Raw genomic sequence first — 27,491 nt, 5'->3', positions numbered from 1 at the left:
TAAACCCATTTAGGAGCATAAGTAATGAGCGGTATCTAGCAACACATCATTACTACCCAAGTTACAAGAATGTTGAGATCCAACATCACCTTGTGACTACTAATTGTGACTCCTCACAATATGTGACAAATGTCCTTCTATCCTAGACATCTAGATTGATCAATGTGAGGCATAGACCGTGTCATTCTCTAATCAATCTAAATCTTGAACTCCAAGTAGACGCACTCGATCAAATGAGCTCAACATCTAATGTTGACTCATTTGGGCATGGCCATGCACTTAGTGGTCTCACTCTATCAAGAATAGCGATGTCGCTCCCGTCATATGGGAGGGATAGATCCCATCTACATCACTCACATCCCTCTGCATAATTCGTTACATACCCAGTAATCACCTTTATAGTCCACCCAGTTACGGGTGACGTTTGACGAAACCAAAGTACATAACTCCTTATGTAGGGATCCATGGTGACTTCAGGTCTAAGGACTAATAGTCATACTAATAGCCACATGAGAAAGTATATGACACTCATATAACGATCCATGATACTTTCTCATGGCGGGTCATTCAGTATACATTCTCCAATGCATACCCATGTGTCAACTTGATATCTCCATATCCATGACTTGTGAGATCAAGTCATCGAGCTGACCTACATGCTAGTCTTATTGCATTAACATTGTCCCTGAATGTTAATACTCGACTAGGAATGATTTAGAGTAGTGTTCCCTATATCATCTCACTACCGATTCAACTAATCGATTGATATAGGTATGAACCTTCTACTCAAGGACGCTATTATACTTAGTCTATTTGACACTAATACAATTAAGTATAATAACCAAACAAATGCCTTTATTAATATACAAGAATATGATATACATGAGTCCATACAATCATCAAATGATTGGCTCTAGGGCTCTAACTAACACTGACCGTGTGGAGTTCAGAGTCCGTGTGGCAGCAACAGCAAAGGAACTTGGCCTGGCCGTGTGAACCTCACACGACCGTGCCAAGTTTTGAAGCAAATCAGAGTCCAATCCTTACATGGCCGTGTGGATCTACATGGCCATGTAAGGTTTCCAGAGACCAAGAAGGCCCTGGCCGTGTGTATCACACAGCCGTGCAGGGTTTCCAGCGCTTAGAAGTGTTCTGGCCGTGTGCACCACACGGCCGTGCCAGGTTTCCAGAAGCTGGGGCAGTCCAGGCCGTGTGGATCTACACGGCCGTGCTTGGAGGTCTTGATGGGGGTTGTCCACGACCGTGTACACCACACGGCCGTGTATGGATGGCAGAGAGGGGAAAGGCTCTGGCCGTGTGAACCTCACACGACCATGCCTCGGGGCCGTGTGGCGCCCGAAAGCCCCCTCTATTTTAAGCCTCTTTGAAGATTTGAAAGGGGATCTTCTCCCCATTTGGGAGAAAACAAGATTTGGTGGATTCCTCCCATTCTTGGGAGGATTTTTGGGCGATCTAAAAGGAGATCTTGGCGAATTTGACTCCAGGAGCGAGGATTGGATTCGAAGATGGAGCTATATTGTAGATAAGTTTTCTTTCTCTCCTCTTCTTGGATTGGGATTGAAGAAATGCTTGTAATCTTCTTATCTTTGGTTTTCTTTCTTCGTTTTATGGAGTAGATCTTATTGTTCTAGGATGGAGGGAGTATTTGTGAGATAAATTGATGTAAACTCTTGTAGATTTGCCATTTCTTTGTTTCTATGATGTTGCCTAGTTTGTATCGATTGGATCTTGAATGATTAATTGTGATTAGGGCTTAATTCTCATTCTTGATTGATTGTTAAGATATCTTGTAGACTTTGTAAAGATTAACCCTCACTCGATTTTTCGAGGGATCCACGTGACAGGTGGAAGCCCGTGTAAGGATGTTTGAAGGATAACCTTGAAGGGGGAATGAGATTATTCAAGAGGGTAGGATAGATTTATGATTCAATCCTTGTATCTTTATGGGTTAAGAAGCTATGAACTTCTATGTTGGTATCCGAGGGAAGCATAGTAGTAGGTGCAATCCTGTGTAAGGAAAACATAGGTTCATATCTAATTGATCATATTTAGGTACATTTATCAGTCCTATGTCGGTTATCTATTGCAAGAGAGAACCGACAGCCTTCTACAAATATTAGACAATTGAGAAATAAGAATTGGTAAACCATATACATTCAAGAGATTTCACAAAGAAACCAAAACTCATAGAACCTCCCTTTATCATAACTCAAACCCCAAACTCTTGTTTGTTAATCTTTCATTTTAGATTTGTTTTTCATCCTTAGCATTTGAAACCAATTGATTAGTTGTTTAGCTAATTCGCTTTGAGATATCTCTAGTGCTTATTCTAGTCCCTGTGGATACGATAATCTTTTATATTACTTGCGACATTTCCGTACACTTGCGGAGAACGAACAAGTTTTTGGCGCCGTTGCCGGGGACTGCGCTATAACATTGGAGATTATCAATTGAGTTAGACTAAACATAACATTTCTATTTCTTTTCATTTGCATAGTTGTAACTAATTGTTAGAATTCTGTTTTCATAGGCTTTCCCTTTCTTGTATAACATTCTTGTCAATTCTTTTTGTTGTAACTCTAATTCTGCATCTTAATTCTAACATTCTTGTCTAACTTTTCTCTGTTTTCTCTTTTGATCTAGTTTCTTTGTTCTTTTCTTTTGTAAACATATCTTGCAATCTTTAGCATATGAATTATTCTAGACATTTTTTCTTTTTTCCTTTTGTCTTTTCTTTCTTGTTTTCATTATGCACTCTCTTTCTTGCAATTTAAATTTTACATTTTCTTTCTTGTTTTTCATATTGCATTTTATTTCTTGTCTTTGATTCTTGATAATTTTTTTTCTTGAATATCCATGAGCACTAACATGTCAAGCAGACCCATGAGAAATTTTTCTATACCCTTTTCTGCAAGATTTTTATCTCCCATTGTGTAACCTCAAATTGAAGCAGAAAGTTTCCAACTAGACCCAGAGATAATTTTCATGATACAAGGTCACAAATTTGGAGGAGAAGTATTAGGAAGTCCTTATCTGCATCTTGAAACATTTTTAGAGATTTATGATTTAGTGAAATGTGAAGGAGTATCAGCAGATGCAGTTCGATTGATGGCATTTCCTTTCAGTATCAAGGATAAAGCAGAGACTTGGCTATATTTCCCAACTTGTGAAGCAATTTCTAAATCATTTTTTCCCTCCAAGTAGAACTGTGTATATGAGGAATTGCATAACAAATTTTGCTCAGGCATATGGAGAATCATTATTTGAAGCATGGGATAGATTCAAGAGTCTTCAAAGACAGTGCCCTCATCATGGTTTTGAAAAATGGTTGATTTTGCACATATTCTATTGTTGGGTTTTTCGGGCCGCGAAAACCGCTTTTCGCGTCGCGGAAACCCCGAATCACCCAAAGCCGTAGATCCATGCAAGGAAAACCGAACGAAAATTACGAGTACGAGTTTTAAATATCTAGATCTACTCCTAGATCTATGTGTTAAGAAGTATACCTTGAAGCGTGCCCTTTCGCGTTCCCGCTCGTCCAAGGAATTGCCGGATCTCTAGGCTGTCAAGCGTCGGTCCTCTAGAAGTATCCACACGGACACGTAGGTGGAGAAAATCTCACACAAAGGTGTGCTAGCACCTTGGTAAGATTCGGCCAAGCAAGGAGGAGAGGGAGAGGGAGAGCTTGAGAGGAAGAAGATACAATCATTATCACTTGAATGAAAAATGAATCCATATTCATTCAAATTGTGGCCGGCCACATTTCCCAAATGTAACCCCCTTATTAATGCATTAAGTTGTCATCAAAGAGGGAATGTAACCTCCATGAGGTGGCACTCACTAGTAACTCCCATGAGGTGGCAACCATGATGATGTGGTGCATCATCATTGGTCCACATCAATGCCAACTCACCAATGAGGTGGCATAAAGTCAAGTCAAACTTGACTTTTAATCTTCCTCTCAAGTCAAGTCAAACTTGACCAAATCTCTTCCATGGTTGATCTAATCTAACCATTTGATTCAAGCCAACTTAATATAATGAATCTAATTCATTAAATTAAGTTGATTTAATGAGTCATAATCTAAATTAGACTCATTGAATACATGAATCAACTTGAGTCCAACTCAAGTTAGCCCAATTAGGATTACTCTTAATCCAATTTGATTCATCAAATGAATTTAATCCTCTTGGTTCATCATATGAACCTAATCTCCATCTAATTGTCCTAAGTGTGTGACCCTATAGGTTCTTGTAACGTTGGCAATGCCCTAAACCCATTTAGGAGCATAAGTAATGAGCGGTATCTAGCAACACATCATTACTACCCAAGTTACAAGAATGTCGAGATCCGACATCACCTTGTGACTACTAATTGTGACTCCTCACAAAATATGACGAGTGTCCTTCTATCCTAGACATCTAGATTGATCAATATGAGGCATAGACCGTGTCATCCTCTGACCAATCTAAATCTTGAACTCCAAGTAGACTCACTAAATCAAATGAGCTCAATATCCCATATTGACTCATTTGGGCATGGCCATGCACTTCGTGGTCTCACTCTATCAAGAATACCGATGTCTCTCCCATCATATAGGAGGGATAGATCCCATCTACATCACTCACATCCCTCTGCATAATTTGTTATATACCCAGTAATCGCCTTTATAGTCCACCCAGTTACGGGTGACGTTTGACGAAACCAAAGTACATAACTCCTTATGTAGGGATCTATGGTGACTTCAGGTCTAAGGACTAGTAGTCATACTAATAGCCACATGAGAAAGTATATGACACTCATATAACGATCCATGATACTTTCTCATGGCGGGTCATTCAGTATACATTCTCTAATGTATACCCATGTGTCAACTTGATATCTCTATATCCATGACTTGTGAGATCAAGTCATCGAGTTGACCTACATGCTAGTCTTATTGTATTAACATTGTCCCTGAATGTTAATACTCGACTAGGAATGATTAAGAGTAGTGTTCCCTATATCATCTCACTTATCGGTTCAACTAACCAATTGATATAGGTGAGAACCATCTACTCAAGGACATTATTATACTTAGTTTATTTGGCACCAATACAAGTAAGTATAATAACCAAAATCCAAATGCCTTTATTAATATACAAGAATATGATACAATGAGTCCATACAATCATCAAATGATTGGCTCTAGGGCTCTAACTAACATCTATGGGGGAATTTCTTTCTCAGAAAAGAGTTTATTGGATTCATCAGCTGGAGGTTCTTTTATGGACAAAAGTGTAGATGAAGCTTATTCATTAATTGATCAAGTGACATTTAACCTCCATGAATGGTCGAACAAAAGTTGGATGAAATTTTCCTCAGATATTTAAGAAGTGCAAGCCATAAATGTAAGAGAGTCTGTCAAACAAAATGAAGTTCAACCACCTAAAAATGTTGAAATTCACAAGTCACAGAGTGAGGAGTTCAAACATTTGGGGGTAAAGCTTGATAGTATTGTTTCAAAATGGTTTAAAGAAGATCCCCCTCCTACACAGTCAAGATCTAATGAAAAGTGTGATGATGTTGGGTTGAGAAGTGGCAAAAATCATGAAGAACTTCTGAAGAATGACATGTTTAGAATTGAGGAGAAGAATAATAGAAGATCACAAGAACTCAGTTCCATTTCTCTAGGAAGTTCCCAAAGGCCACAAGTACCTTTCCCTCAAGGATTAATCACACCAACACTAGATAAGCAAGTTGGACCTCCTCCAAAAGCTCAAAGGGAATTTGGGAAAAAGGAAGTTCAGTCTTTCCCAGGACCTTCACTAAGGGTTCCTTTTCCACAAAGGTTAGTGGGGGTCAATGAAAATAAAGACTTCAGCAAATCCTGTGACACTAATATGATTGAGTGCAGATTTTTGAACGTATATGAAGATGAAGATTTTTCAGATGAGGATTTTATTGATAATGAAGTGGTAAATAAGTTTTCAGATCTACCTCAAAATTTTATAGGGTGTTATAGTGGCATTGAATTTTCAGATGATGAATGTGATGTGGTAGATCAACTTAAAACTGCAAGTGAAGTTATTGATCCTCTTGTTATTGATTCGCCTATTGAGGACATAGATGTTGGCTTATTTTTTGATGTATGTGTTGATGATGATGATATGGAAGAATGTGTAGGGAGCTGTGTTGTGGAAGTAGCATCTCAAGGATCACCACCTTTGTCAACACAACCCTTAGAGGTTTTAAGAATTGATCATGTTGTGGATCAATGTGTAGGGACTTACGCAGAGCTAGTAGAGTCTCAAGAATCACCATCATTGATATATCAACACCTGAGCTAGAGCTAGAACCATCATTTGATTCATAGGAAGTCACATCTACATGTTTAGAAATTTCAGGTATTTCTCAGCAAAGTAAGGTTGTATTTCTTATGATCTTTTGGAAAACTTTATGGAGGTACCTATAATTGATTTTGTTGGATGTGATTCAGTTTTTATTACTTATTCATCTTATCTTGATATGGTTCTAGCTCTATACTATATAACATGCTTGTGGGAGACTTGCTTTTCTTTTGGATGTGCAGATTTCACATGGGCCAATAATTGGAAGCTCAATCTGAACCGTCTTCGACCACCTGAAAAAATTTCCAAGAAGACGAAGATGGAGAGAGTTATACTTTACTTTGTAGCTCCTTTGATGAAAGCTCTCTCCATAATAAGAGCCCTTGGTAGGAGGGTTCTAAAATATCTTACCCCTCTAAGAGCGAGATTTAGATGAATCTAATGAGGTGGTCGAGCTAACGACCTTAAACAAGCGCTTCTTGGGAGGCAACCCAAGTTCATCTTCCTTATTTTCTTTTATGTCTTTAGTTCTCTCTTTATAATAAACATGTATCCTCTACTTAATTTTTTTTGTCTATCTTATTGTTGTAGAATTCAAAGTTGTGGAGGAATGTGAGTATTGGATGGAGGAGTATCTTTAAAAACATGAATGTCAACCATTTGGAGCTCATCATTTGGTAACTTCTCTTAAAATCTCCTCCACATTATTTTTGGTTTTCATTGGGACAACGAAAAGTTTAAGTCTGGGGGGATGCATTAGATGCATTTGATTTGCTTTGTTTGTTTTTGTTTTTGCTTATGTTTTCATTTTGTTTTGAAATTTTGGCAAACATCTTGAGAACATCAATCTTCACTTTTATGCTTTCTTGTCTTCAAGATAAAATATTAGCACATTCATTATCTAGATTCATGATGTTGTAAATGATGCTAGTAGTAAGCTTTATGTACTTCTTTTCTCTATCTTGGGTAGCATGAAACAAGCTAAGAATCATATGGAGATGAGTTTTAGTCTTGGCTTGACCTTAAGAATCTTACTTTCACTACACTTTGACTTGATGCTTGAATGGTTGATATCATTGAAATAGTCATGATTCATCTTGTTTGCTTAGTACTTGGTTTCCATGGCGATTTTTCAAACTTCATTTTGGTTACTGGATGAGGCTCAACTCATGCAAGCTCATTTGGAAAAATCAAAATATCCCAACATTTGTACTAAAAGTACACTTGTGAAATAAGATTTGCCCAATGCAAATACTTATGAAAAAATTGAAAAAGAAAAGCAATGAAAAAAAATAAGGGATATAAAAAGCAGTTTTCGTGAGTGGAATCTAGCAAGTCACCCCTTTGAGACCGAGTTAGGTTACTGGGGAAATGACTGCTTAGCTTCTCTTGAGATTGAGCACACCTTTGAGACCTTGGGTTGGTTGAGAAATATGAACCAAGTGAGTGACAAGTAAGTTCCTATTACTGGTTACTTGTCTCTCACCGGAAATATTAGGAATTCAAATTTGATGACGACTTGACTAGGACATAGATTGAAACTTGAAGGGTTTTTGAGTTACTTTTACACTGTGCACAAGATACTTAAGCTTGAGCCATACTTGATTTGTTTCCATGATTATGTTTGTTATTGGAACTCTTTGATAGAGTTAGGAAAGTACATTAGGGTTTATGAATGCATTGTAGAACATATGAATTTAGATTGCAGCATTTTGGTTGAGGACAAGCAAAGGTTTAAGTCTGGGGGTGTGATGTGCATAGATTTTATATACTTTTATGCATGTTTTGACGCACATCTACATACTTTGAGCTTGCTTGATCTATGCATTTTTGTACTTCCAGCTTTCCTTTTAGCATATTTACTCTTTTTGTTCGGAGATTTACTTTTTGTGCATTTTTTGTACACAGGAGTCGAATTTGGTGAAGATTCTACATTCTTGGACAAAACTTATGAGCAAAGCAAGCGAGAAGGCACCTGACAGTGTACCTTACACGGCCCTACATTGGTAGGGAGCTCTGGCCATGTGGAGTTCAGAGGCCGTGTGGCAGCAACAGCAAAGGAACTTGGCCTGGCCGTGTGAACCTCACACGACCGTGCCAAGTTTTGAAGCAAATCAGAGTCCAATCCTTACATGGCCGTGTGGATCTACATGGCCATGTATGGTTTCCAGAGACCAAGAAGGCCCTGGCTGTGTGCATCACACGGTCGTGCAGGGTTTCCAGCGCTTAGAAGTGTTTTGGCCGTGTGCACCACACTGCCGTGCCAGGTTTCCAGAAGCTGGGGCAGTCCAGGCCGTGTGGATCTACACGACCGTTCTTGGAGGTCTTGATAGGGGTTATCCATGGCCGTGTACACCACACGGCCGTGTATGGATGGCAGAGAGGGGAAAGGCTCTGGCCATGTGAACCTCACACGACCATGCCTCGGGGCCGTGTGGCGCCCGAAAGCCCCCTCTATTTAAAGCCTCTTTGAAGATTTGAAAGGGGATCTTCTCCCCCTTTGGGAGAAAGCAAGATTTGGTGGATTCCTCCCATTCTTGGGAGGATTTTTGGGCGATCTAAAAGGAGATCTTGGCGAATTCGACTCCGGGAGCGAGCATTGGATCCGAAGGAATGCTTGTAATCTTCTTATCTTTGGTTTTCTTTCTTCTTTTTATGGAATAGATCTTGTTGTTCTAGGATGGAGGGAGTATTTGTGAGATAAATTGATGTAAACTCTTGTGGATTTGTCATTTCTTTGTTTCTATGATGTTGCCTAGTTTGTATCGATTGGATCTTGAATGATTAATTGTGATTAGGGCTTAATTCTCATTTTTGATTGATTGTTTGGATATCTTGTAGACTTTGTAAAGATTAACCCTCACTCGATTTTCCGAGGGATCCACGTGACAGGTGCAAGCCCGTGTAAGGACGTTTGAGGGATAACCTTGAAGGGGAAATGAGATTATTCAAGAGGGTAGGATAGATTTATGATTCAATCCTTGTATCTTTATGGGTTAAGAAGCTATGAACTTCTATGTTGGTATCTGAGGGAAGCATAGTAATAGGTGCAATCCTGTGTAAGGACAACGTATGTTCATATCTAATTGATCACATTTAGGTACATTTATCAGTCATATGTCGGTTATCTATTGCAAGAGAGAACTGACAACCTTCTACAAATATTAGACAATTGAGAAAAAAGAATTGGTAAACCATATACATTCAAGAGATTTCACAAAGAAACCAAAACTCCTAGAACCTCCCTTTATCATAACTCAAACCCCAAACTCTTGTTTGTTAATCTTTTATTTTAGATTTGTTTTTCATCTTTAGCATTTGAAACCAATTGATTAGTTGTTTAGCTAATTCGCTTTGAGATATCTCTAGTGCTTATTCCAGTCCCTGTGGATACGATAATCTTTTATATTACTTGCGACATTTCCATACACTTGCGGAGAGCGAACACCACTCAACTTCATTGTTATGCCGGACTAGGTCCACCTATAGGATTTACATGACAATCCTTATGAGCTTCTCAAGGGGACATCATCAACCTAGATAACTAGGACACAGTTTCATTCTATAATCAACAACACACCTTATAAATAATATCATTTCCCAACTTATCGGGCCTATTGTTTTAACGAGCTAAATCGTACCCTTTGATAAATCAAAGAAATAAATATTAAGTATACGTGCTTGTTATTATTGTTTGGGTTGCAAGGTTGCAAACATAGTCCCACATTGAAAACACATGGAAAAAGATCATGGGTTTATAAGAGAAAAGATATCTTCATTGGCATGAGGCCTTTTGGGGAGAGCCCAAGAGCAAAGCCATGAGGGTCTAGGCCCAAAGTGGACAATATCATGCTATTGTGGAGATATCTAAATTCTTTTCGGTCCTACAATTGGTATCAGAGCCTGGACTGCCAGAAGGTTTAACCGTTGACTGTGCGCAAGAACTATGATCTGATTGAGCCATGTGGGTATAATATTGACCTCGAACAAAGAAAGGGGGCTCCTATGTTCGGATCAAGAGGACCAGACACTAGGCAGGAAGTCCTAGTTGTGACTAGGCAAGGAAGTCCTAGTAGGTCGGGTGGACCAAGGGGCAGGAAGACCTGGTGGGTCGAGGATCAGACGTGGGAAACCTGTGGTCCTTTGTTTGAGGGGGGGGGGATTATTGGGGTTGCAAGGTTGTAAACATAGTCCCACATTGAAAACACATGGAAAAAGATCATGGGTTTATAAGAGAAAAGATATCTCCATTGGCATGAGGCCTTTTGGGGAGAGCCCAAGAGCAAAGCCATAAGGGTCTAGGCCCAAAGTGGACAATATCATGCTATTGTGGAGATATCTAAATTCTTTTCGATCCTACAATTATATCATGATTAAGAGTACACACTTCTATAATAACAGAGGTATTGTTCTTTTATATAGTCAGTATAAAAAGATATTACCTCAAATGGTCCTGCTCAATACACTCATAGTGTACTAGTATAATTTATTAGTCAAGATAAACTAATACCTACTTATACTATAACCGCTCTAATGGTTTGTCCCATTCCATCTTGGTTGTGAACAACTATTTATAATTTATAATGAACTGATAACATGAACTTCTGTGTGTCTCCTCACGCCATGTTATCTTCAATATAAATTCAATGGACAACTACACTTCGCATAAATGTAGACATTTGACCAATGTGATTCTTAAATGTTTATACAAAAGTTAGACTTTACTATACACTCTAACAGCTAAAGTCATCTGTGACAGTCTGCTATATCTGCACAGAAGACTCCTCAAGTCGAGTTAGTCTATCTTCGACAGATAGTGAGCTCGAGGGCTGGGCTAACGTCGTCGGCTGTGCTGGAGAGAGAGGATCCCCTAACATTTCAGTAAGCGTGAATCCTAACACCTCCTCTCCCTCGGCTGGATAAAAATACTCATCTTCGGCTAGGATGAACCCCTTGGCTGGAGCAGTGCCCTCGGCTGGAGTAACAACCTCATCCTTGGTTGGATCAGCTGGCGGTGACCCACCTCTCCATGCGAGGACCCCCTGAGTGGTGATGTCTATATGAGCTAACCTAAGATGATGCTGGCCAATCTCGTCATAAGGTCTAAGAGAGGTAACCGTCCCTTGAGTCGTATCTATCTCTAAAGTCGAGAAGATATATGTCAGGACATGACAATAAGGCATGTGGACTACAAGGGACGTAACGAGACTGGCTGCATGAATGATGTTATGAAACATGTGTAATGCTATATCTATATCTAAATGCTGATATAAGGCATACAAAAAAAAGGAATGAGAAGGATGCATCTTCGTGACGTCCCGAGATGTGATAGGCAAAATGCATACAGTCAGGACTCGATACATAATGTAGTCCTGGACCCTAAGAGAGAATGACCTGAAGTCAGAAACTACAGGTGGTCTCTCCTCCCCATAAAAATACATATACAGTGTATCTAATGTAATATGGGAGTAGGGCTCGCCAAATGACAGATCCCTACTAGGGTAGCACAAAAAGAGGTATGCAGATAGTCTAAGACCTAGACTAGTACGTATCAAGGCAGGGGTAAACTGAAGATCCTTTCCACCAACTCTGGTGGAATAGGTCAGGTCATCAACCCTCTCAAGGTTGTTATAGAACTGAGCACATAAATCTTGATTTACTGCATTACTGCAATAAACCAACTTATCAAGCTGAAAGTGCTCAACCATCTGGACCACAGGCTGGCAATATTTAGAAAAAAATGTTCTATTCAAATATCTACATTTAATTAGAGAAAATGTATGCTCAATAAAATTAATCCTATGTCGCTCAGTGGGGAACCTAGGATCGGTGGACGGGGCACTACCGGAAGTAGACTCAATATTACCTCATTTCCTAATTTTAAACAAATGCAGATATAACAACAAGAATGCACAACAAAAGCATATAGAAACATTTAAGATGGATTGGGGTATACCTAGGAGGCATTGTGAGACTTTGATGAAGTTAGAGGGAAGAAACATGAGTTGAAGGCGCCTCAGTGTGGTTGATTTGTGAGGAAAACCACGAGAAATCAGCGAACAGAGAAGAGTCTATTCGTTGGAAATCGTGTGTTGAGGGCGCCTTCACCGCCCTTGAAGGCACCCTCAGGGTTGCAGTGGAGGCGCCTCGTATTTAGTCGAGGCGCCCTAAGACGGGTTGGCGGAAAATTTCCCGCCGCTCTCGAGGGCGCCTCCTTTATGTTGGAGGCGCCTTGCCGAGGTTTTTGTTTTTGTTAAGTTTAGATTAAATTCATTTAATTAAAAATTAGGTTAAAATTATTTAATTAAAAATTAAGATAAAATTATTTAATTAAAAATTAAGTTAAAATTATTTAATTAAAAATTAAGTTAAAATTATTTAATTAGAAATTAAGTTAAAATTAAAAAATTAAGTTAGAACTAATTAAGTGAAAATTAAGTTAAAATTAATTAAGTGAAAATTAAGTTAAAATTAATTAAGTGAAAATTAATTAATTGTTTATTTAAAATGAAATTGATTATGTTACAATTGATTAATTTGTTAATTTAAAATTTTTAATTCACTTCTAAATTTTACCTAGATCCATCTCACCCATTTCTAAGTTATGAATCAGGGATCCTTATAGATTTTGTGAGATGGTTTAATTTTATCTTTGATTTATGTTATGTCTAAGGATTAATTTACATTTGAGTTAGACTCAGATTTTTCAATTGGTCAATTAAATACATATTTCAAAGATTAACTTCCAGTCTGTGGCGAGGCACTAGGCCTTCTTGGGTATGGGATCATCCTCTACTTCTAGACAAAGCCACTCAAAGAAATTGGGTTTTTAATTTACCTTTTTGAAACTCCTAGGACTAACCAATCAAGTGTAAATTACGTTTGAGTCCTTAATCTATCCTAATCTAAGTATATGAAAGCAGAAGAAACAAAGCATTCATCAAACAATTCTAACAATGGTCTTTCTATTGGCTCCCCCTGGATCATAGCTTCGATATGGTCTATCAAGGTAATAGATTTGATCCTTGGGGATCCAATATTGACCAAGTCCAACTTGATTAACCAAGTTTAACTTGGGGACCCATGCTTGGACTAGTTTCTTATTTGTTCTATTGACTAGAGATAGATATGAACGGTAATTACTTTTTGTCCTAAATCCTAGTCCAGATCAATTGTATACGACCTTTTTTTTTTTCCCAAGAATCAAATCAAGATTCTTGGAACCCAGTCTAAACCATTCGAACGTGATCTTCAAATCCTTGACTTGAGTTTTCAGGCTAGAATTCTCCTCCTCAAGCTTTTGGACTTGAGTTGAGGTTTCAGTCTGAATAGGGCTAGTCAAGGATTCAGAGTTAATCACTTCTTTAAGGGCCGTTACCTCTTTTATAAGTGATTTGATCCAAACATTAGATTTAGCTAATTTATGCATAAGATAATTGACTAGATTATGCAACTGAGAAATACTTACATCGGGGTTAGGCCCTTCGGAAACAGATATAGATCCGTAGCTTCACTCTAATTCTGCTTCCGATTCATTCTCGCTTTTGGATTCGTTGATTTGGTCCCAGGCCGTCAGTGCAAGGAGGCTCGTCTATTTGAGCTCTTCATCGAACTATTCTGATGAGGACTCGTCCCAAGTTGCCTTCAGAGCTTTATTCTTTCTTTGCTTCTTTGCATCCTTTTGATTTGGGCAGTTAGCTTTGATATGCCCCTTTTGGTTGCAGCCATAGCAGGTTACTTCGAACTTCACCTTTGAACTTAGTTGAACCTCCTTGGACTGAATCACCTTCTTGATGCCCTTCTTGTTGAAGACCTTCTTCTTTTTGTAGAGCTTTCTTACCAAGTTGATGAGTTCGGCTGTGATATCATCGTCGTCATCATCTGAGTCTGGTTCTTCTTCTGACTCCGGTTCGGTTCTGCGTCTTACTTTTGGTTCGCGCGCTCTTCTTGTTCCTACAATCAAAGCTATACCCTTCTCGGACGATTGAGCATTAATTTGTTCATGTAATTCAAATTCAGCAAATAATTCATCAAGTTTAATTAAAGATAAATCTTTGGATACCTTGTAAGCATCTACCATGGATGCCCACAAGGTATTCCTTGGAAAGACATTTAGGGCGTACCTTAGGACGTCGCGATTCTCCACTTTCTGTCTGATTGCGTGGAGTCCGTTGAGCAGATCTTGTATACGGGCATGCAATTGGCTTGCCGTTTCACCCTCCTGCAACTTTATATTATATAATTTGTTAAAAATGAGATCCCTCTTACTTACCTTCGTGTCTGATGTACCCTCGTGTAGCTCGATCAGTTTTTGCCACAACTCTTTTGCACTTGAGAAGGGACTGATTCGATTCAGCTCCTCCTTTGTAAGGTCGCATTGAAGGATACACGTTGCTTTTACATTGGCTTCTACCTTCTTTTTTATGCTAGGTTCCCAATTTTTGCATGATACAGGTTTTCCTACGCCATCAAATGGGAGCGAGATGCCGATCTTGATGATCATCCATACCTCAAAGTGAGTTTGGAGGTAGGACTCCATTCAACCCTTCCAGTAGCCGAAGTCTTCCCCAGAGAAGAGTGGTGGTCGGGCTGTGCTATAGCCTTCTTGATGGGGCATTTGAGAAATGAATCTTGCACATAGAAAAATAAACAACAAAGATTCCAAGACTAGGTCTTGGATTTAGTAGTGCGGGGGAAAAATAATAAACACGCGAACTCGAATGGTGTTGCACCAACTTCGAGGAAAAATTTGATTACGAAAAAAAACTAGATCAGAAGGCGGCAATAATACCGATTCCGATCGACTCCGAAAAACTTAAAATCACCATGAAAAATATGTTTGATTAGTGGTTACATCAAATTGAAACGACCCAGCTCTGATACCAATTATTGGATAGAGATGCACTAGAGGGGGGGGGGAGGGTGAATAGCACTCGTGGCTTTCACTTTTTGGTTTAAAACTTATCGAATAATGCAGCGGAACAATAAAGAAATAATGCACAGAAGGACACTAGCAAACATAGGGATTTACTTGGTTCGGAGCCTGTGGCGAATCCTACTCCAAGGCCCACACTCGTTGAGCATTTACTTTGGGCAACAACTATAATCACGCAAAAGGTTACAAGAGATTATTACAAAACTGTACTGAAAAAGCTATACCGACAACAAGGAATTGAAACTTCGTAGCTTTGGGTTGTCGGGGTCTTGTTGTAGTTCAGCCGGATCATCTCGTTTTGCAGTGCACTGAAGAAGGATTGCCAAAACTGTGTGTTTTGAAACTGCTAGTTGAAATAAGCTAATATAAGCCATTGAGGGCGCCTTCAAGGCCCTTGAGGGCGCCTCCATTACCGGTGGATTCGCAGCATGGATGAGCTTTGAATCCTTCACAGTCTATCCACCTAAGGGCGCCTCCGATGCCCTTGAAGGTGCCTCCAAGGCCGTGTGAGATGCCTCAGCACTCCATGAGGGTGCCTCTAGCTCTGCTGCACACACTCCCTAGCTCTTGCACCCGAGGCGCCTCCAAGCTCCATGGAGGGCGCCTCGGGTACTGTTCATCTAAGGCAAATCACGCTATTTTGTCCCTGCAAGATATGTTAGTCCCAAAATACCAAGCATACCCTGCAACACAAAGTTAACACATAATAATAACATAAATATGAATATCCGACAGTCACTAGACTGTCCGGTTCTGACTTCGAATTTCCGACCGAAAATCCTAGGTCGAACCAACACCTGCTGTTCCCTCTTTCGGGGAACGCGTCCTCACCTACTCCACTCAGGAGAGTATACATGTTACCAGTTCGATCCTCTAGATCGACTGGGCTTTTGCTCAGCGCCCGAGTCTTTAGGTCTTTCCGCTGGACGCCCGCTCCATGACCCGCCTAGACTTTCCACCCGATCCGCGACACTGGGATTTTGACCTAGAGTTTCCAACTCTAGGACTTTTGCCTTAAGACCTCGACCCGCCAAGGCTTTCTTCCTAGGGTTACCACCCCTAGGACCTAGGGTTACCACCCCTTAGGGTTTTCTTCCTACCTAACCGCAACTAGGACTTTTGCCTAAGATACCTTAGGACTTTTCCTGCAAACTCATTCAACCACATTAGATCACAAATAACCTTAACTTTGAATTCTTTGCCATTATCAAAACTCAGGTTTGATCGTCGGATGCTTCCCGCACCAACACTACCACTGTAATAAAGAAGGGCATGTGAAAGATAATTGCTCAAAACTAAAGAAGACAGATAAGAGACCAACCGAGAAAAGACACAAAAACCTAAAGGCGATGTGGGACAAAACTTCATCAGAATTAGAAATTGAGGTCTACACTGGACTTGCACTAATGGAAAGTCACCAAGAATAAGAGGACGAAGCAAGCTCTTCCGTAATGACCATCGATGAAGGGGAGCAACATCTAAAGGGAGTAGCTCTACAAGGGGAGTCTCAAATGATGAAATTAACAAGGTAAATTATGTACGATCCTTACCGCCTGATAAGCTATTTAAATTTATAAAAATTTTGACCAAAACATCTTATAAATTAGAAATTTATAATAAGAAACTATTAGAGGATTTCGACAAACTCAAAATAGAAAATAAAAATTTAAAAGAACAAATAAAAATTTAAAAAATTCTATATGCTCAACTTTTTCTTCAAATTTTAGAAATAATTCAGGACTTAACTAGCATCTCAGGTATCATAAAGGCCAAATTAGAAGAATATCACAGAAGTATGTTCCTAGAAAGTTTTTGATTAATTCAGTAGAAAAGAATCTATTTTGGGTTCCAAGGTCATGTTTAAATTAAAATTATCTTTTTGTGCATGTTTTAATTTTTTTTAAAGTTAAACCTAGGGCTTTCAGAAAGAAAATTAAATATTTCATTTCTTTAAGAGGTTTTGTCTAGAAGTGGTTGTTATTCCAATAACCAAGAAGGCATCGTGCCTCATCACAGTCTGGAAGTCAATTACTGAAATAAATGTTTAATTGACTAACTGTTAAAGTGTTTAGTTGTTATAAAATTATCTGATGCTTTCAAATAACTCTTACCGTGTCTCTTCTTTCTTTAATTGGCTTATTAAATCTTTTATGTAAGTGTTAGTTTAATTAAGCTGTAAAGATCGAGAAAGGTTTGTTTATTATTGTGCAGGCTATTCACCCTCCTCTAGCCGACCACCAAGAGACCTACACCCTAGACCTAGGAAATCATGATAACTCTAGTATTCATTTCCTAGCAACTTTCTAAGCATTCAAAAAGTGTAAGAGGCTTCTCCGCTTTCACCAAAGGAGACTTTTTTTAGTATTTTTATTTACTTTGGATTAACAACCACCTATGTTGTAACTAAATAACTCTTTGCCTCTTTTCTTTTAAAGTTGCTCATTTATTTTTATTATAATTATGCTACTACTACTAATCCGAGTTGAAAGATTGGGAAAGACTTGCTTGATTTTCACATAGGCAATTCACCCCCCTTTTACCGGCCACGCTGAGCCAGTAATATAGAAATTGCATGAGGCTTTTATTATGATTTGCATCATGTTATGAGTATTTGTTTTGTGTTGAACGAACTAAAGGATATAACATCTTTATATGTGTTATGAACATATGTTATAGTCTGATTTTGTTCGACAAAAACATACATGGCTATGGGTGGTCTCGGGTTGGCATATGTTGAGAATAGATTGTATGAAGCACACAAATTATTATGAACAATTTTGTTGATCTCAAGAATGGCTAGTTTTAGGTATGGCAACAACTCATTCAAATGAGTTTGCAAAATAATTTTGTTTCAGGGGTGCTGTCCCCTGAAAACCCCACAAGGGGTGCTGCCCCTTGAAAACCCCACAAGGGGTGCTGCCCCTTGACCCCCGCTCGCTAATCGACTAGCGGGACCACCGTGGCATTGTGTCTCATAATTCATCGTTGAAATCATAGTAAAGTATATGTCATAGATTTATTGCGAATGTTATATAACATGGTGCATAGTTATGGCCCTTTACCCTAATATGATTGGATGGATGTGTATATGTTGTAATTCATAATACAGCCTACGTGTCGTGCCCTTTATCTTTTTTATTCTTCTTATTATAAATTTAGACTACATTGAATGTAACTCGAGGTTTCTTTACATTTTATAATATACAAATTAGAAAAGAACTAGTCTACTGGACGATGGTGAAAAAAAGGGAGAAGTACAACAACACACGATGACCAAGGAAGCACTTGGAGAAGATGCTTTGTTGGTTGCTACTCGGAATATCGTACTGGTTCCCCTGTATAAAAATTTTGTGCAAGTCTTGAACCATTCCTAACAACCTATTGTGTTCTTTAGAAATTAAATTTGGAATTGCAAACAGAACTTAACATTATTGATTCCAAATTTAACTTATCTGTTCTTAAAGGTTTAGACTTGGATCGCAAATTATGTTTAACATTCTTAATCCAAATCCACCTATGTTAAAATTTTATTAAATATTTATTTCAGAGATCGGCTTCTAGGTTAAACATGGAGAGACACTAGGCCTTCTTGGGTATGAGATCATCCACCACTTCCTAGACAAAGCCTTTCAACGAAATTCAATATTTAATCTCCTTATAGTAACCCTAGGTTTAACCAATAAGAACAATCGAATCACAAGATGGAAAAAACAAAAGAAACACAAACTCGAATCACAAGATCGAAAAAACAAAAGAAACATAAACTCGAATCATAAATTCGAAACCTAGAAACCTTAGCCTCTTGTGTTTGGTATTTCAAGATCTAAACAAAAAGATGAACTAGTTATGATGCGGAAACTAATAACTAGTTATACCTTTTGTAACTTATAGACTTCACGATCTTCTATCGTATTCCTCTTCTTATCTCAGACGTCGTGTGGGCGACAATCTACCGTGACGAGAATCCACCCAAGCTTCCTTTTTCTCCAAGCAAGTTTCGGCCACCACCAATCTTCAAGAGATGAAGAACTTTCAGTCACCAACCAAGCTCCAAGGGATGCTAAGAAACAAAGCCTCCTATCTCTCCTTCTTCCTCTAACAAGATCCGGCCACCACCAAGCTCCTTGAGATGAAGATGTCGCCGACCACACAAGGAAGAAGAATAGGAGAGGAAGAGGAAGAGAGGGCCGGCCACCACCAAGGAAGAGAGGAATACTAGAGGATATATTGTTGTGAGGTGAGGCACCTCTACCCTCTCTTTTATATTTCTTGGTCTTGGCAAATAAGGAAAGTTTTAATTAAAACTTCCTTGCCATTGAAAGGAAATTTTTTTTTAAAAAAATTCCTTTTCTTCTATTAATGTGGCCGACCACCTCAATTCCTCCAAATAAAGAAAGTTTTAAACACAAAATTAAAACTTCCTAATTTATTTTCGGAAATTTTTAAAATAAAAATTTCTCTTTAAAATTCCATTCATGGTTGGTTATAAAAGAAATTTTTTATAAATTAAAATCTCTCTATTAAAACATGTGGATGATTATAATAAGGAAAGTTTTCTCCAAAATTAAAATCTTCCTTTCAATCTACAAATAAGGAAAGATATCAAACCTTTCTCTTAATCTTTTGTAGAAACTATAAAAGGAAAGATTTAATTTTAAAACTCTCTTTTAAATCATAAGGATGGTTAAAAAGGAAAGTTTTATCAAAAATTAAAATCTTCCTTTTAACTACAAATAAGGAAAGATATCAAACCTTTCTCTTAATCTTTTTTAGAAAGCTATAAAAGGAAAGATTTAAATTTTAAACTCTCTTTTAAAACTATGGCTTCCACATAAGGAAAGATTTTAAAATAAACTCCTTTTATTTTTTATGTGGCCGGCCACCTAAGCTTGGGTTCAAGCTAGGGCCGACCACCTACTTGACCCATCTAACCTTGGTTTGTCTGGCCCTAGCTTGGGCTCCAAGCTAAGCTTGGTCGGCCACCTTAAGGTGGGTAAGAAGGTGGATATGAGTGGGTATAACACTTTATAATTAAGAGGTTATGACAGGGACCGAGAGTAGAAATTGGTTTTGGTCTCCCGATGAACTTGAGCTTCCCGTGTTCGCCCCGAACACCCAACTCGGGTTCATCAATAATAACTCATACCACTAAAGAGTTATTATTGAACTACCGCACCAATCCCATATTACTATATGGGCTCCTTCTTATCATGAGTGTGTTAGTCTCCCTGTGTTTAAGTTATTGAATGTCCACTAATTAAATGAGTTACTGACAACTCACTTAATTAATATCTAGTTCCAAGAGTAGTACCACTCAGCCTTATCGTCATGTCGAACTAAGTCCACCTACAGGGTTTACATGACAATCCTTATGAGCTCCTCAAGGGGACATCATCAACCTAGATTACTAGGACACAGTTTTATTCTATAATCAACAATACACCATATAAATAATATTATTTCTCAACTTATCAGGCCTATTAATTTAACCAACTAAATCACACTCTTTAATAAATTAAAGAAATAAGTATTAAGTATATGTGCTTGTTATTATATCATGATTAAGAGTACACACTTCAATAATAATAGAGGTATTGCTCTTTTATATAGTCAGTATAAAAAGATACTACCTCAAATGGTCCTGCTCAGTACACTCAGAGTGTACTAGTGTAATTTTATAGTCAAGATAAACTAATACCAAATTATACTACGACTATTCCAATGGTTTGTTCCTATCCATCTTAGTTGTGTGCTACTATTTATAATTTATAAGGAACTGATAACATGATCTTCTATGTGTGACACCACACACCATGTTATCTACAATATAAATTAATTGAACAACTACACTTTGCATATAAATGTAGACATTTGACCAATGTGATTCTTTATTTCAAAATAAATGTTTACAAAAAGCTAAGCTTTTAGTATACACTCTAGCAATCTCCCACTTATACTAAAAGACTGTGCTGTCATAAACGCTGCTGAAATGGGTTAGGTTTTGTGGGTCGTCAGATAAGGAAAGAAAAGGAAGAAAGAGTCAAAGGAGGAAGGCCAATAACGGCCGAAACATACTTTCAGAACAAAGATAGGCCAATATCGGTCGATACATGTCTGCCGAACGAAGGTAGGCCAATAATGGCCGAAACATACTTTCAGAACAAAGGTAAGCTAATATCGGTCGATACATGCCTGCCGAACAAAGGTAGGACAATATCGGTCGATACATGCCTACCCAACGAAGATAGGCCAATATTGGTCGATACATGCTCGCCGTATGAAGGTAAGCCAATAACGACCGGTACATACTCCAAAGCAAAGATAGACCAATATCGGTTGATACATGCCTGCTGAACGAAGGTAGGCCTGTTGGTTGCTACTCGGAAAACCTAGAGGTTCCACTGTACAAAAATTTTGTACAAAGGTCTGAACCTTTTCCTAGCTACCATGTGTTCTTTTAAATTAAATTTTGGATCGCCTGTGGAACTTAACACGTTTGATCCAAAACTTAATCTATTTGTTCTTTTAGGTTTTGACTTGGATCTCCTGCGGAACTTAACACGTTCGACCAAAGTCACCTTAAGTTATTAATTCCATTAAATATTAATTTCCATAATTGGTTCCCAGTACTGACGTGGCGAGGCACATGACCTTCTTGGATATGGGAGCAACCACCACCGACTAGACAAAACCTTTTATGGAAAGCTAATATTTAATTTCCTAAAATAACTTTAGGTTAACCGAAAAGAACAATCAAATCACAAGGAAAAGAAAAACAAAAGAACACTATATCGAAAACAAATTCGAAACTCTAGAATCGTATGCCTCTTGTATTTAGTATTATTTCCAAAAATAACTAGTATGATGCGGAAAGAAAAATTACTAGTTATACCTTTTAGAAAAACCTCTTGATCTTCTATCGTATTCCTCTTCTAACCTCGGACGTTGTGTGGGCAACGATCTTCCGAGATGAGAACCACCAAGCACCTTCTTTTTCCTTGCAAGTTTCGGCCATCAAAACATATTCTAGGATGAAGAGGTTCGGCCACCACCACCATGCTCCAAGGGATGCTAGAAACAAAGCTTTCTTTCTCTCCTTCTTCTTCTTCTTCTCTAAACTTGATCCGGCCACCATATGAGTCTCCAAAAGAAGGATGAGGTTCGGCCATCAAAGAGAAGAAAGGAGGAGAGGATGGCCGGCCACACCAAGGAAGAAAAAGAGAGAGGAAAAATAATAGAGTTGTTCACCATGAAGGCACCTCTACCCTCTCTTTTATAATCCTTGGCCTTGGCAAATAAGGAAATTTAAATAAAAATTTCCTTAATTCTTTTACCATTGATAAGGAAAATTTATTTAATTAAAAATAATTTTTTTTCTCATCAACAATGTGGCCGGCCACTTTAAACCAAGCAAAGGAAATTTAATTCAATCAAGAATTAAAACTTTCCTAATTTGTTTCCGGAAATTTTATAAAAAATTTCTCTAATAATTTTTCCCTTCATGATGGTTAATAAAAAGGAAATTTTATAAATTAAAATATTTCTTTTAAACATGTGGATAAAAAGAAAGTTATCTTTAAAAAATTAAAATCTCTTCCAATCTACAAATAAGGAAAGATATCTAATCTTTTCTTAATCTTTGTAGAAGCTTTATAAAAGAGATATTTAATTTTTAAACTCTCTTTTAAATTATGAACATGATTAAAAGGAAAGTTTTTACCAAAATTAAAATCAACCTTTTAATCTACAAATAAGGAAAGAGATTTAACTCTTCTCTTAATCTTTTGTAGAATCTTATAAAAGGAAAGATTTAAATTTTTAAACTCTCTTTTAAATCATGTTATCCACATAAGAAAAATTTTAAAAATAAAATTCCTTTTTATTTTAATAGGGCCGGCCACCTAAGCTTGAGTTCAAGCTAGGGCCGGCCACATGAATTCACCCATGAACCAAACTTTGGCCGGCCCTAGCTTGGTCTCCAAGCTAGCTTGGCCGACCCCTATGGGATGGGTAAGAAGGTGGGTATAGTACTCTATAATTAAGAGGCTATGATAGGGACCGAGAGGAGGAATTAGTTTTGGTCTCCCGATAAAATTAAGCATCCCGTGTTCGCCCCAAACACACAACTTAATTTTATCAATAATAATTCATTCCATTAGAGAACTATTATTGAACTACCGCACCAATCCCAAATTACATTTTGGGCTCCTTCTTATTATGAGTGTGTTAGTCTCCCTGTGTTTAAGATAACAAATGTCCACTAATTAAGTAAGTTACTGACAACTTACTTAATTAATATCTAGCTCCAAGAGTAGTACCACTCAACTTCATCGTCATGTCGGACTAAGTCCACCTGCAGGGTTTAACATGACAATCCTTATGAGCTCCTCTTGGGGACATTCTCAACCTAGATCACTAGGACACAGTTTCCTTCTATAATCAACAACACACACTATAAGTGATATCATTTCCCAACTTATCGGGCTTATTGATTTATCGAACTAAATATCACCCATTGATAAATTAAAGAAATAAATATCAAATATATGCGCTTGTTATTATATTAGGATTAAGAGTACACACTTCCATAATAACTGAGGTCTTTGTTCCTTCATAAAGTCAGTATAAAAGGAACGACCTCAAATGATCCTACTCAATACACTCTAAGTGTACTAGTGTAATTATATAGTTAAGATAAACTAATACCTAATTACAGTACGACCTTCCAATGGTTTGTTCCTTTCCATCTTGGTCGTGAGCTACTATTTATAATTTATAAGGAACCGATAACATGATCTTCTGTGTGTGACACCACACACCATGTTATCTACAATATAAATTAATTGAGCAACTACATTTATCATAAATGTAGACATTTGACCAATGTGATTCTTATTTCTAGATAAATGTTTATACCAAAAGCTAGGCTTTTAGTATACATCCTAACAATCTCCCACTTATACTAAAAGACTAAGCTTCCATATCTGCTACCATACATCTGATTCCCAACCCTTCAACATAGCCATCAAAAGCTCTTGCCTTAAGGACCTTAGTGAAAGGATCTATAGGTCATCACTTGATGCAATCTAGGCAGCAACAACTTCTCCTCGTTTATACGATTTCTCGTATTGGGTGGTACTTGCGCTCTATTGTGTTTACTTGCCTTATAGACTTATGGTTTCTTCAAGTTTGCTACTGCACCAATATCATTACAATAAATTGTAATAATCTTTGGACAAACTAGAAAGCATATCTAAGTCTATCTTGAGGTTTTTGAGTCATTCAGCTTTTATGACTACCTCAGAGGCTTGCCATATACTCAGCTTCTATGGTGGAGTCCAGATAAACACCTATGCTTATCACTCTTCCATAGTTATGACTTTACCTCCTAAAGTAAACACAAAACCCCGAGGTTGACTTACTATTGTCCCTATCCGATTGGAAATCAAAATCCGTGCAACCCACAGGGACCAAATTAACTGCCTTGTAAGCTAGCATATAATCTCTAGTGCCTCTAAGGTACTAATATATGTTTTACTGCAGTCTAATGTCCTTGTCCAGGGTTACTTTGATATCTGCTAACTATGCCCTTGGCAAAACAGATTTCTGATCTCGTGCATAGCATACATTAGGCTTCCGACAGCCGAAGCATAAAGAACTGCCTTTATTTCCTTTATCTCCTTTGATGTCTACGGAAACATATCTTTAGATAAAGTTACTCCATGCTAAAAAGGTAAGAAACCTTTCTTGGAGTTTTGCATGCTTAAAACGAGCAAGGTTTTTTTTTCGATGTATAAAGCTTGAGATAAGTAAAATATTCTTTTCTTGTGATCCCTTATTACTTTGATCTCAAGAATATATACATTCTCCCAAGTCCTTTATATCGAATTGTTTGGATAACCATACCCTTACTTCTGACAACATTTTGATATTGTTTCTAATTACAAAAATGTTATCTTCTATAGTACAAGAAATACCACCACGTTTCCATCACACCTTTTATATACACAAGACTTATCCGGTTACTAAATAAATCCATAGGTTTGGATTACTTTGATAAACCGGATGTGCCAAGACCTTTGAAGCTTTGTCTCAGTCCTTAGACTGATTGAGCTTGCACACAAGATGCTCTTAGCCCTTTACAATGAACCCTTCTGGTTGCTTTATATGAATGCTTTCTTCAAGACTTCCATTAAGGAAGGCTGTCTTGACATCCACTTGCTAAAAAGAAACTGGATAGACTTTAGCATGACTACCGATAAAAGGTTTCCCTTTTTTCAACAAGCCTTGCTTTGAAAGTATACACTTTCCCGTCTGTCCTTCCTTTTCTATTGTAGACCTATTTAACACCCAATGGCTTTTACACCATCTGGTGGTTCTACAAGCTTCCAGATTTTATTAGAATACATATATTCTAATTCTGTTATTCATTACTCTTTGTCAAGATGCTACATCTTTATCTTGGAGTGTTTCATCATATGTCCGGGATCAGGCTCATGTTCATTTGGGATCAAGTCCAAGACTCTCCCAAAACATGAATCTCTTAGGTTGCTTGACAACCCTCCCACTACGATGAGGCACTATCTGTAATTGTGTATCATTTATGATACGTGTTGCAGTTTCTTGTGATATTTCATCTTGTACAGTTGGTACTAGATTAGACATGTCCTTTATTATTTCCTTAAGAACAAATTTACTTATGGGCACGTGGTTTATTACATAGTCCTTTTCTAAAAATCGGTCATTGATGCTAATAATGACCTTCTGATTTTTAAGACTATAAATCTACTTTCGTTTCTCTAGGATAACTCACAAACAAGTGAACTCCTGCCCAACTTATCAGTGTCTCTCATGTGCTAGACCACCCAAATCCGAATATACTTCAGACTAGGCTTACGCCCATTCTGCAATTCTATGGGAGTAGAGAGTTATGATTTTAGAAGGTATTATGTTCACTTCTGTTTCTAGTGTATATCCTTAAAACAAATTTGGTAATAGCTTATCATCGATCTAATTATTCCATAAGAGCCTTATACCTTCTTTCTACTACACCATTTTGTTGGGGTGTACCAGGTGCAGTTAGTTAGGATTAAATCCCGACTTCTGATAAGTGACTCCTAAACTCTCCTAAGAGGTACTCGTAACTACGATTTTACCGTAGTGTCTTGATACTTTTACTTTGACATTACTCCACATCAGCCTAGTACTCTTTGAACTAATCAAAAAAACTTAGACTTGTGGCACGTCAAGTAAATGCATCCTTATCTCGAATAGTCATCTATAAAAGAAATGAAATATTTGAAACAACCTCTTCCTAGATAGTCAAAGGTCTACACAAATCAGAATGAACCAATTCCAACATATCTTTGGCTCCATACCCCTTAGACTTAAAAGCTTCTTGGTTATTTTTCCTTCCAAGTAAGACTCACAGGTTGGAAAGATTTCCACTACCAATGAACCCAAGAGTTCATTGGTTATTATCCTTTAAATCATACTCAAGTTAATATAACCTAACCTTAGATGCCAAAAATATGATTGGTTCATTTTCGAAGATTACTTTCTCTTATTAAAGTTAGAAAATGTGCTATTAATTTTCATTTATTGCATCGTGGGAGTTATTGGATAATAAATTGTCAACCAATGTATCAGAATAGATAACTTCCCTATTTTTCTTAATAACAAACATGTTATCAAAATAGACAGAATATCTATTCTTTAGTAGTTTAGAAACCGAAATCAGGTTCTTTCTAAACTTAGTACATAAAGACAATTTCTGAAAATCCATATTCTATTCCTATCAGAGGATAAACATCTCCCACTGCAATAGCTGGTACTTTTGCAGTAGTGCCCATGTAGACGATGTTTTCCTTTTCATATAGTTGTCGAGTTTCCTGGAACCCCTGCAATGAATTGCAGACATGATCAGTGGCTCCCATATCTACACACCAGGTACCGGTAGATAACTCCACTAAACATGTATCAACTAATGAATAAAATACACCTATATTGTTCTTAGTTCTAAGAGGACAGTCTACCTTAATGTCCAAATCCTATTTCCAATCAATTATAATTGGGACCACTAAGTCTATCCTAAAGTATATCAGCTAGGGATTGACCATCATCCTAAGAATCACAAAAATATTTGGTTAAGACCAACTCCTTAAAAATCCTCATGAATTTTGTATGCCACGTTAGTGTGAACGTAT

General features: G+C 37.7%; 1 non-coding gene across 1 annotated transcript; it reads right to left on the bottom strand.

Annotated features, from left to right (window-relative positions):
• Positions 1 to 3,233: 3,233 nt before the first annotated feature.
• Positions 3,234 to 3,339, bottom strand: LOC122025829. Its single transcript, XR_006123855.1, has one exon. It is a non-coding gene; the product is annotated as a small nucleolar RNA R71 (small nucleolar RNA).
• Positions 3,340 to 27,491: the final 24,152 nt, after the last annotated feature.

The sequence above is a fragment of the Zingiber officinale genome, chromosome 9B (genome assembly GCF_018446385.1).
Source record: "Zingiber officinale cultivar Zhangliang chromosome 9B, Zo_v1.1, whole genome shotgun sequence".
Classification (NCBI taxonomy): Eukaryota; Viridiplantae; Streptophyta; class Magnoliopsida; order Zingiberales; family Zingiberaceae; genus Zingiber; species Zingiber officinale.
Note: the sequence above shows the minus strand (reverse complement) of the source record. Positions and strands in the feature narration are given on the sequence as shown.